Source organism: Dipodomys spectabilis, unplaced genomic scaffold (assembly GCF_019054845.1).
Source record: "Dipodomys spectabilis isolate Male_0828 unplaced genomic scaffold, ASM1905484v1 ptg000143l, whole genome shotgun sequence".
In the NCBI taxonomy this organism is placed as follows: Eukaryota; Metazoa; Chordata; class Mammalia; order Rodentia; family Heteromyidae; genus Dipodomys; species Dipodomys spectabilis.
Window position 1 is genome coordinate 3,652,501 of NW_024870820.1, and position 11,586 is coordinate 3,664,086.

The 11,586-nt window shown below is 34.4% G+C and overlaps 1 pseudogene; it reads right to left on the reverse strand.

Moving 5' to 3' along the window:
- Positions 1–11,232: 11,232 nt before the first annotated feature.
- Positions 11,233–11,345, reverse strand: LOC122117548 (annotated as a pseudogene).
- Between the last annotated feature and the right edge of the window lie 241 nt (positions 11,346–11,586).

The following is an 11,586-nucleotide window of genomic DNA, read 5'->3' on the forward strand; positions in this document are numbered from 1 at the left end:
AGAAAACCTCCAAATGGACAGAACAAATCAGAAAAATACAAGAAAAGTGATGTCAAAGTAGTATAATTCACACAGTAAATAACCAGGCATTAGAACAGACAATCAAGGATCTAGAAGATAGTTACCAAAATACATTACATATACAGCTGAAAAATGTGATTAATGGAACGATAGAAAACCTCTACAAGAAAATTTGTGAACAAGATGAGACCAACCAATCATTAGAAAAATAATTCACGGAGACTACAGACAGAAATATAAATAAATTCTGAAAATTCAAAGGAGTCCAAGAATAAAATGGATGCCTAGTTAAAAGATATGAGAGAAGACAGAGCTAAGAAAACAACCCTTGCAACTCCCCCACCCAAAGAAAAAAATGTACAGAAAGTCCATGCAAGACCTAAAACAAAGCATTAGTAGGATAGAACCCCTAAAAATGACCAATTAGAAGACAGGGAAATCAAAAACAAAGTAGAATGTCTCCACAGTAAATAGATGACATAGAAGATAATCTCAGTGTCAAAGACAGAATAGGCCTAATAGGAAAGAGGAGATAATCATTTAGAAAAACTCCAAGAAATAAGAAATGATTTTTCCAGAACTTCAAAACTCAGTTAGAAGATCAAATTTCAGGGAAATAGGTATCAAGAAGGAGAAGAGCAAGAAAATAACTGGATGGGAAGCATATTACAGAATAACAGAACAAACTTAGTATTTAACAGCTAAAGCCAAAAATAAAAAAACTCAAACCCATGAAGACTGAACAAAAAGTTACTGAATGACCAGTGCAACACTGAAGGGATTAGAATGGAAATCTGAAAGTTTCTAGAATTTAACAAAAAGGAACACACAAAATACCAGCTACTCTGATATTTACAGTACTTACACGAAAATTTATAGCTCTCTGTGCCTACAGCAAGTAATTGGGAAAATCTCAAATGAATATTTTAATTATGTAGCTCAAGCTCCTTGAAAACAGGAAGAAGCCCTAACCCAAGGCAATAGACAGAAACAAATAAAAAGTTTAAATCAGAAATAACTAAATAAAGACAAAATAAAACATAGAAAGAATCACTAAATCAGAATTGGTTTTTTAAATAAATTAACAGACTTGACAGACCATTACTAAATCTGACTAAGATGAGAACTTACGTAGATAAATAGATAAAAAGCATGCAGATTGGGAGAAGATCTTTAGTTGCTCTGCAACGTGCAATGGCCTCATATCTCAAATATATTTAGAGCCCAAAAAGTTAATGTCACCCAAAAAACAAATCCTCCAAGAAATAACAACCCTCTTAATAAGTGGGCTACAGACCTCTCTGAAGAAGAAATGTGCATGGCCTAAAGACACATAAAGAAATACTCAACATTTCTGGCCATAAAAGCAATGCAAATCAAAGCAACATTTAGATTCCACCCTCACCCCAGTTAAAATGACCATTATGAAGAAAACTAATAATAAGAGATATTGGGCTGGTGGGGATGTGGCCAAAAAGGAACATTACTACACTACTGGTAGAAATGTAAACTTGTTCAAATACTCTGTAATGAAGTATAGAGGTTCCTCAATAGAGCTCCTATATGACCCAGCAATGATGGATCAAGAAAATGTCGAATATATTCACAAAACTCTATGCTTCCGTCAGAATGAATGATATTGCCCCATTAGTAAGGAAATGGAATCACTTGGAAAACATAAGTCAAACAAGCCAGACCCAAAGAATCAGAGTCTACAGGTTTTCACTCATTTGGAAAAAATAGAATATGTCTGGGATATTCAAAATAGCTCAATAGCAATATGCATATCACCATATAAAATGATGCTTATTGAAATGTGCTCCAAGACATGGATACAAGATGATTGTATAGTGAACAATTTTTAGTTATTTCTATTTAGTTTTTACCCTTTGGTTTATTCCCTGTAGTCAATGTTTTTTTTTAATTTCTGTACCCTTTGTCTTATAGATAAATTAATCTGATTTGGGGAAGGGAAGGGAAATCACAGAAATGGTGGGACAAAGATTAACCAAAGCAGCAGTGATATACAGACGATATGTTAGAAATGAACTTCACAACTTTGGGGGAGTAGGATGTCAGGGTTGGGGGAAGGAGAACAAAATGAGGAAGGGTAATACTGTTAAAAAATGTACTCATGGGGGTGGGAAGGTAGCTCAGTGGTAGAACACTTGCCTTGCATGCCTGAGGCCCTGGGTTCAATTCCTCAGCACCACATTGGCAAAAAGAAAAAAACCAGAAGTGGCGCTGTGGCTCAAGTGGTACAGCACTAGCCTTGAACTGAAGAGCTGAGGGACAGCACCCAGGCCCAGAGTTCAGTCCCCACGACCGGACCCCCCCCCACAAAAAATTTACTCATTACTTATTTAACTGTAACCCACCCTTCAGTATATCACCTTCATGATATAAAATCCCCCCCCCCAAAATAAGAGAACTCACCCAAATAGAGAAAATTACAGACAAAATGAGACATCACCACATAAATAAGAAAAAATTAAGAAGTTTACAAGAGAGTACTTTGAAAACCGTATGCCAATCACCTGGAGAATCCTGGAGAAATTCATGCTTTCCTATACTTGATCTGAACCAAGAAGTAACACATAAGAAGTAATGAAAATGAAATGTCAATAAACCACTTTCCATTCCAGAAAAATCTAGGACTCAATGAATTTACCATGAAATTAAGGCCTGCAAAGAACTTACAGTAGTTAGAACTAACTCTTCAATGGAATAGAAAGAGAAATGGAATTATCAAAACACATTCTATGAGGCTAGAATTAGACTCTTTCCCAAATCACATAGGGACTCACCAAAGAAAGAGAACTATGAACCCAGTTCTTTGATCAGCATTGATACAGAACTTCTTAAAAAATTCTCACCAACCAATTTCTGCCACTAACAAAAAAATCACATCGTATGATCAAATAGGATTGAGCATAGGATACAATTGGATTCAATATTCTTGTCAGTAAACATAATACAAACCATCAGCAGAAGCCAGGGCAAGAAACACATCATTGTCTATTTGGATGTAGAAATAGCTTTTTAACAACCTGCAATACCCCTTTATGATTAAAAAGTTATGAGAAGCTAGGAATGCATGGAACGTTCCTCAATATACTACTGAATATGTATATGATAATGATAATTAGCAATTACGTAACAATGGAAGTATGGAGACATTAAAATCAGGAATGAGACAAGGATGTCCACTCTCTCTACTACTCTTCAATATGGTAGTGGACTATCTAGCAAAAGCAATAGGGAAGAGAAAAACATAAAGAGGATTCAAATAGGGAAGAAGTAAACCTATCCCTTTTTACAGATGAAATGACCCTATAGCTTCCTGCCTTAAGATAGTAAAAGTGATGTTAAACTTCGGCAATGTAGCAAGGTATATAGCCCACAAAAATCAGTAGTTTTTCTGTTACCAACAGTGGGATGAACCAGGCTGAAACCCAAAAAACAACCTCATATGTATTAGCCTCCAAATAAAAACAAATCTAAACAAAAGACCAACAACAAAACTGAGAATTAATTAGCTAAATATGTGAAGGACCTCTACTGTGAAAACTTTAAAAATATAAAAAGGGAAACTGAAGGAGATTTAAGGAAATGGAAAGTCTTTCAATGCTCCTTGTTGTAAGAATTAATATAGTGAAAACTGCAAAACAGCCCCCAAACTACTAACAATGCAATACTTATCAAAATCCCAACAATATCCTTCAATGCATTCGAGAAAGCAATTCAAATTTAATATGGAATTACAAAATTACAGATGAAACAGAAGGCTTAGAAATGAACTCATGGGCTTATAGTCATCTTACACACACACACACACACACACACACACACACACACACACACACACACACACACACACACAATAGAATTCTATTCACCCATTAGAAAGGATAACTTTTCACCAGTCTTAAGAAAAAATGAAAGGCTTGGGAAAATTCTACTAAGAGAAAAGAGAAAGGAATGCAGACAAAATAATATAGGTTTCATGGATTCATTCAGTTTTGGTATCTACAAGTAAACAAGACAGATTCTACCTCTTCCCAGTTAGAACGTTCATTATGAAGAAAGCTAACAATAGCAAATGCTGGCATGGATGCAGTCAATTGGGAACTCTATCACACAGTTGGTTGGAAATAAAATTGTTCAAACACTGTGGAATGCAGTACGGAGTTTCCTGAAAAGAGTAAATATACATCTCCTTTAAGACCCAGTAATTCCCCACATGGGCAGTAATCCAAAAATTAACAAACAAGCTCACATGAAAGCTACAAGTATAACCATGTTCAGTGCCCAGGTCCAGAGTTCAAGGACTGGAAAAAAAGTTACCACTGCTGGCATTTGTTTCCACAAAAATGAACCCTTTGACATAAGATACCAAATCATTCTATTTGCAATAGCTAGCATAGGACTTAAAGGTAGTGGGTGACAAAATGGCTTCTTTGTTGAATATTAGGAAAAGATGTAGGCAGTCCAAGAAAAGGGAGATTTTGTCGTTGTTGTTGTTCGAGGGGCTTGAATTCTTGGCATGGGCACTGTTCCTGAGCTCTTCAACTCAAAGTGGGGTACTTTATCTCTTGAGCCACAGTGTCACTTCTGGTTTTTTGGTGGTTAAATGGAGATAAGAGTCTCAAGGACTTTCTTGCCCAGGCTGTCTTTGAACTTCAGTCCTCAGATCTCAGCTTCATGGTTAGCTAGGATTACAGCTCGGAGCCACTGGCACCAGGCTAAAAATGGAGAATTTTTAGAAAAGAAAATCCACCTCTTCACTTGTGTCTACACCTCATATATCACTATTAGAACACTTCACCTTCAACTCATTTCATCAGACATTTGTAAATTTTCTCTTTTCCTTCATGCAGGAATACTGCAGCCAGTATCAACTCAGCTGTGGGACTGAACAATTGTATGGCAATTGCTAGCACCTAAATCAAGAACTGTTACATCAAAACAAATGAGAACCACATTTGGAATAATTGTTTTCTCTTTTTATAACAAACCTTTGCTTGATTACTTCCTAATGTGACTAATGACATTTTCATTCTCTTCAGCCTTCTCCCACATGTGGTCAAATATTTAAGAATTCAAAGATTTCCATTGATAATTCGTTAAGCTGACCTCTAAGAAAATGTGCATTTCTGGAATTTGGTTTTCTGGCTTGCTCTTACATGCATAGGCTTTCTATGATTTACTTGTTCTACAAGGAATTTTACTTTCTAATCTTTGTGTGATCAATTTTAGTCTCTCTGTTCATTCTTTCTGACTCTCTGGAGTCTCATTTGAGTCTGCCTCATAAAAAATACATTATTGATCAGCTAAATGACTTTCAGCTTCTGTTTTTTACCTGACTTCATGTAGGCTGTGATAGCAGACCTGACTGGCTGTGCTTACTGGAGTTTTTGTTTGTTGGTTGGTTTTGTGTGGTATTTTTTTGCTTGTTTTAGAGGTCTAGGATTACTATTCAAGGTAGTAGCTTCTCTGGGTCCCAATGATCCCCTGACCTAGAGTCAATGAGTTTTTCTCCTAAAGATACAAAGAAACAGCTAACTAAATTCCTGTTAATTGTCTCAAAATGAGTCAATCTGGCATCCTTGCAAAGCCATCAATAATCCTCTGTAACCACTTATAGAAATGGTCTATCAAGATGGCTTTTCAAGTTTGACTGTGAAAAATGTTCATTTCCAATTCAGCACCATGAAACAGATCACATTCCATGGAGCAGACTTTTGGAAGAAAGGTCCCCTTCCTTCCTTCTCTTATGATTCATCAAACCATAATATTCTGCAGTTGTGGCCAGCCTGGAGCACATTTTCCAAGAATATTCTGTAGTGTAAAAGAGGACCAACTATGAAAATAAAGGTGAAAATACTTGTCTACTACAGACTGATTTATCTTGCTTTTATCTGTTGTTATTTTCATTACATCAAACACATGGATAAATTATATTGGGATTAGACAAGTGGCAAAGATTAATGGAATAAACATTCAGTTTACTTACATTTATCCAATATAATGCACTTCACCCCTTATGGAAATTTAAATCCGACTGTAGAAACAATGTCAGAAATATAAAATAAGCCTCAATATGAATAATCTGGCGCACATACATCATCATCTACTCAGAAATTCAGTCTCTCTTTAAATATTTATTTAGTACAAAATAATAAAAATTTAATTAATGAATGTGACTTTTAAGTATCATCTGAAATACTCCTCATGTATATGATTGTATATGTTTTAGATGTCACCTAGACAGGAATTAAACATGCATGTAAAATTCAAATTTCCACAATTTTAGCTAGATTAGAGGAGTCATACCCTCCTGTATTGTGTGGTGTGAATTTTACTACAATGAGGTGCAATAATTTATTTTTTCATGTTAAGATGAGTGCTAAGTGTAGGATACACTTTGAATTATTACATTAATTTATTGAAATTAGTTTCATTTTTTTCTATATCTGCAGAAAGTAAAATTATATATTAAACATTCAATATAAAGTAATCAATAATAAGTAAACTATTACTAAAATGATATACTATTAAACTGTGATTTGAATTATAGTTCTAACAAATTGTGATGTAAACAACATTTAATAGAATTATGGGTAATGTTTATTAAACTTACTATCTTGTTATTGTTTTCTAATTGTGTCATTTGTTATTCTTGATGCAATTCATCTCTTCACCTCAATTGTTTAGTTTTCTATTTTATCTCTATTGGTTTGCTGATTATGCATTTTGTTTTCCCTTTTTAGTGACTGACATGAGGCTGAAAATCTATACGCTAGAGTTTATTACTTCCTACATTAAAGTCAAGTTGCTGCTCTCCACAGCTGTTCTACTTTTCTTTGTATAGTACAGCATTTCCCCTAGTCCCACCAACTGTATTGCTGCTCTCATATATTTTATTTAAATTTTATTGTCAAGGTAATGTACAGAAGGGTTATATTTACATAATTAAGGTCATGAATTAATTTATTTTCTATCTTGTTACCTCTTCACCCATTTTTCTCCCTCTTCCCTAATAACGCACCTCCCAAGATCGTTTCCAAGCTATTGTTTTGTGAGTAACACTGTTGCATATTTTCCCCCTTTGTCCTTTGTCTCACTATTTTTTTTTCCTTCCCGTTCCCCAGTTCGGATCAACATATTTACAATACACAGGGTACCAAAATCAAATACAGTGACTACAGGGGATAAACCATAGGTAGGAAAACATAAAAAGGATAAAAATAAATCATGTAGTACATTAAGAACAACAACAACAAAGAACATGTCTTGGAGTTCATTTCACTTAGAATCACCTTATACGGTCATATGTACATAGCTATTGAGCTGTTCTACTCATCTACTAAGATTATACTTGATGTACACAATAATGCTCCCTATGACCCAGTAATCCTACTTCTGGGCATTTAACCAGATGGCCACAAACAAGGCCACACTAAAGCTACCAGCACAATTATGGTTATCACAGTAAAATTTACCATAGCTAAGATATGGAATCAACCCTGATGGCCCTCAGTAGATGAATGGATCAAGAAAATGAGACACACACTCACGTACACACATACACACACATACTATGCTTCCATCAGAAAGAAAGATACTACCTCATTTGTAAGGAAATGAAGGTCTTGGAAAAAATCATATTAAGTGAAATAAGCCAGACTTAAAAAAACATAGTTCCCATGGTTTCCCTTATTTGTAATAATTAGTTTACATCAAGGATAATCTCATGTATTTTAATTTGACAGTTTGTTCTATGTTGAGCGTGCAACATTATTGCTATATTGTTTGTTATCATTTCTCCAAACAGGCAGGTATATTGAAAAAATTACGTTCATCTTATCCATTACTGAAAGAAGAACAACTAAAAGAGCAACCCTTACTAGGAAGAACAACTCCTACTTATTTATCATTCCTATGTAAGGCCAATGTTGTCCCCTGTATTCTCATGTACATTTCAACTCTATACCTCATACTGTATATCTTCTACATTGTGAACTAAATGCCCCAGATGTTCCACTTTGCTTTACTTAAAAAAAATTCTGTCTTAATATTTGAGGTTGGTGTGTGTGTGTGTGTGTGAGAGAGAGAGAGAGAGAGAGAGAGAGAGAGAGAGAGAAAGAGAGAGAGAGAGAGAGAGTGTTTACAAAGATCAGAACACAACATTTTTCTTCATTTCCAATATATTTTTCAGGTCATTGTAAGTTATGGCTAATGGCAGCAGTCTCTTGTTATTTTAAGGATGAAAAAGAAAAAGATATTTGTGCTTGTACCAAGGTTGCTTTATTAGTCTGCAGTTGAAAACTGAACATTGACTTATATCTTGGCTGCTCTTGTGAATAATGTGAATAACAATGATCTACAGATTTATTTTCTAGTTACCTAGAGAGAAATAATCACATGATTGGTGGGTCACATGATATCTCAACTTTGAATTTCTTTAGAAACGTGCATACTACTTTCTACAACAAGAATACTAACCTGTTTTTTGACCAATAGTGTAGATAATTTCCTTTTCTCCACACTCTCACCAACGTTATTACCTTTTCTTCAGAGGTAATAAAGGGCAGGTTTTTATTATCTGCAGTACCCTATACTGGCCTTAGACTTAAATCCAACCTCCTAAATGCTTGGAATTACAAGCCTTTACCACCATAACTGGTTCCATTAATTTTTTGATAAGTTATAATAGTTATGAAGTTGTATCATAGTAATTTTGAATTATATTTCTCTAATGACTTCTGCTCAAAAAGCATTAAGGCAGCATAGAAGTTGTATTAAACACAACTTTGTAAACCCACAGGCAATTTTCAGGGCTTTATTGAGAACATGTCTATTCAAACCTTTTGTCCATTTTTGATCCAGTTTCTGTTAATCTCATCTTTATTCTAGCTAAATTAGATCAATTATTAATTCAAGGTAGTATAAAAGAAAAAAAATGTAGCAACTCCTAACATTTTTCAGTTTTTAATGACATGGTATTGCTTAAATCATTTTGTGTTAACAATTGACAGTATATAACTCAATTAGTTAGACCTGTTACAAGGCTGTAGTTTATTTATTTTACATTGATTGTTCTTTCCAAAGCCTGTTTGTCTAATTTCCCTTGGTTTCTTTCAGTCTCAAGTAGCTCAGATTTAAAACTGAAGAATAAATGGAAGTAAGCAAACAAAAAATAAAATACAGTTCCTCTCATCCGATGATGCCTGTATAAGAATGAGGAAAGAGTTAATCCTTTTAAGGACCTATGATGGGACAACAAAAAATGAATTTATTCTTCTATGTCTTCTTTATCTTTGTGATGTAACTTAAATGTTGTAAAACACAATATACTGCTCAGATAATTTTGTGTTTTATCCGTTTTGCACATTTTCATATGGATTTCATCTCAGTCTACAACATTCTTTCATCATTCTGTCCCTGATAATTTTACACTATCAAGACATAAGATAACCAGTTTGATTTACAGCAAGAGAAGTTATCCACCTGGCTTCCTTGGAAGCAGAGCATGATCAATAGATATTACTTCTGGTTGCTCACTACATGTAATGGTTTCTGTACTACTTATCACATTCTATTTAGTATTTTAAAAAGAATGCTGGCTAAACTCAAAGCTCATTCCTAGAAGTTTATGTTAAGTATTTCACAAGTTTTATTCCCTTAATTGTTAAGATAACATTTGCTATAATGCTAATGTTATTACCATTTTAGTGTTGGGAAGAATTGTAATTAAAGGCAGTAAGTGCATGACCTAAAGACACACACAGTGAGGAAGGAAATGAGTCAAAGTTTCCAAAAGTCTTTCAGCAATACAAAAGGTAGATAAAATCTCTCCATTCTATGACACTCTCAATTCAATATTCATATTGCCCATGGTGATTGTTTTCTGTCACATTTGTCTTCAACACAGATTGTGTTGGTGACATTGGGTTATCATGCTCAGAGTTGAGCTTATACATTGAAGTCCAAAGAGAGGCAAATTTCTTCTGTCCCACAATTCCAGTATCCTTTTTAAAAAGTACTAAAACTTTTAAATATCATCATCTACTTTCTTATAAGTAACCAAAAATTTAAAAAATCATAAATAATCACTCCAAAATGCTTTAAAATTGGAGATGCTAAAACATGCCACTCTGAAGTAAATTTTCTTCTACTTTTAACGTTATTCTGAAAGTCTTTGCTGGTTTGTCAGACCTGTAAAACTAACTACTTGGGATATCTACTCAGGAGCCTGAGATCTGTGGATAACAGTTGGAACCCAATCAGGGCAAATGAAATTCATGAGATTATTTTTCAAAAATTTTAATGAACTAGCAAAGGGCCAAGAATGGAGATGTAGCTCATTTAGTAGCACACCAATCTAGAGAGAAAAGGCCTTGCAAGACTTGAAGCCCTGATTTCAAACTCTGAGCACGCCAACACACATGCAAGTGCTTAAGCACATGCGTGTGTTCACAAACATATTTATTCAAATTACCTTCATATCGGAGTTTTGCATGAATTTCTTTGCTAACGAAATTATATGAGTAAAATAAAGGAAATAAACTCTTCCATCTCAGAACATTTTTATACATTTTTATTGTAAAAATATTGTACAGAGGGGTAACAATTACATGAGCAAGGTAATGAGTACATTTCTTAACAAGCATTGTTACCTCCTCCTTTATTGTTCCCCTACCATCCCTTCCCTCCCACCTCCACAAGTCCATTAACCTCCTCCATTTCCCGGCCTCAATTGTAAAGTTCACTTTACAACATAGTGTATTGTGCATCTCATTGTTACATGGGTCAACCTGTATCCCTAGTTTAGCATTTTGTTTTTTTGTCCCTCCTCTCAAAAAATTAGAGGAGAGTATAAACAAGATGTAGGCACACCAACTTCAAATACATTGAAAACAGGTGTTATAACATGGGGGAGGAACATATAAAGAAACAAAAAAAAAACCACTGCACGTCATAAGTATGTAAGAAAAAATAGCAAGAAAAAAAAAACCACTTGTGTCCCTAACTTGGGGTTCATTTCCCTTAACACAATCTTCTCTGGTCATATACACATAACTTTTGACCTTTTCTGCTTATCCCAGACATACATTAGTTATTGAATATTAGAGAAACCATGGGACCTATGTTTCTTTGGACTTGGCTTACTTCACTTAATTTTTTTCCAAGTCTTTCCATTTCCTAACAAATTGGGCGATGGAATGCTTCAGAAATTTGCCTGTCATCCTTGCACAGGGGCCATGCTAATCTTCTCTGTATCATTCCAATGTTAGTGTATGTGATGCTGAATTGAGCAAAGAACATTTTTTATATATAAATTGTAATTGGTTTTCTTAAATTAGACAATACAACAAAACGTAAGTTTAAAAGAATTGTCATGAAATTTTAGAACCATGTACTTCTTACATAAGTACACATTTAAGAAAAAATCAAGATCGACATGTCAAACACAAAATAATTCCAGATATTTGTTGTTCAAGAGATGTGTAGGAGGAGGAATTCAATTATTCTATACAAGGGACCTGTCATAATGAACAC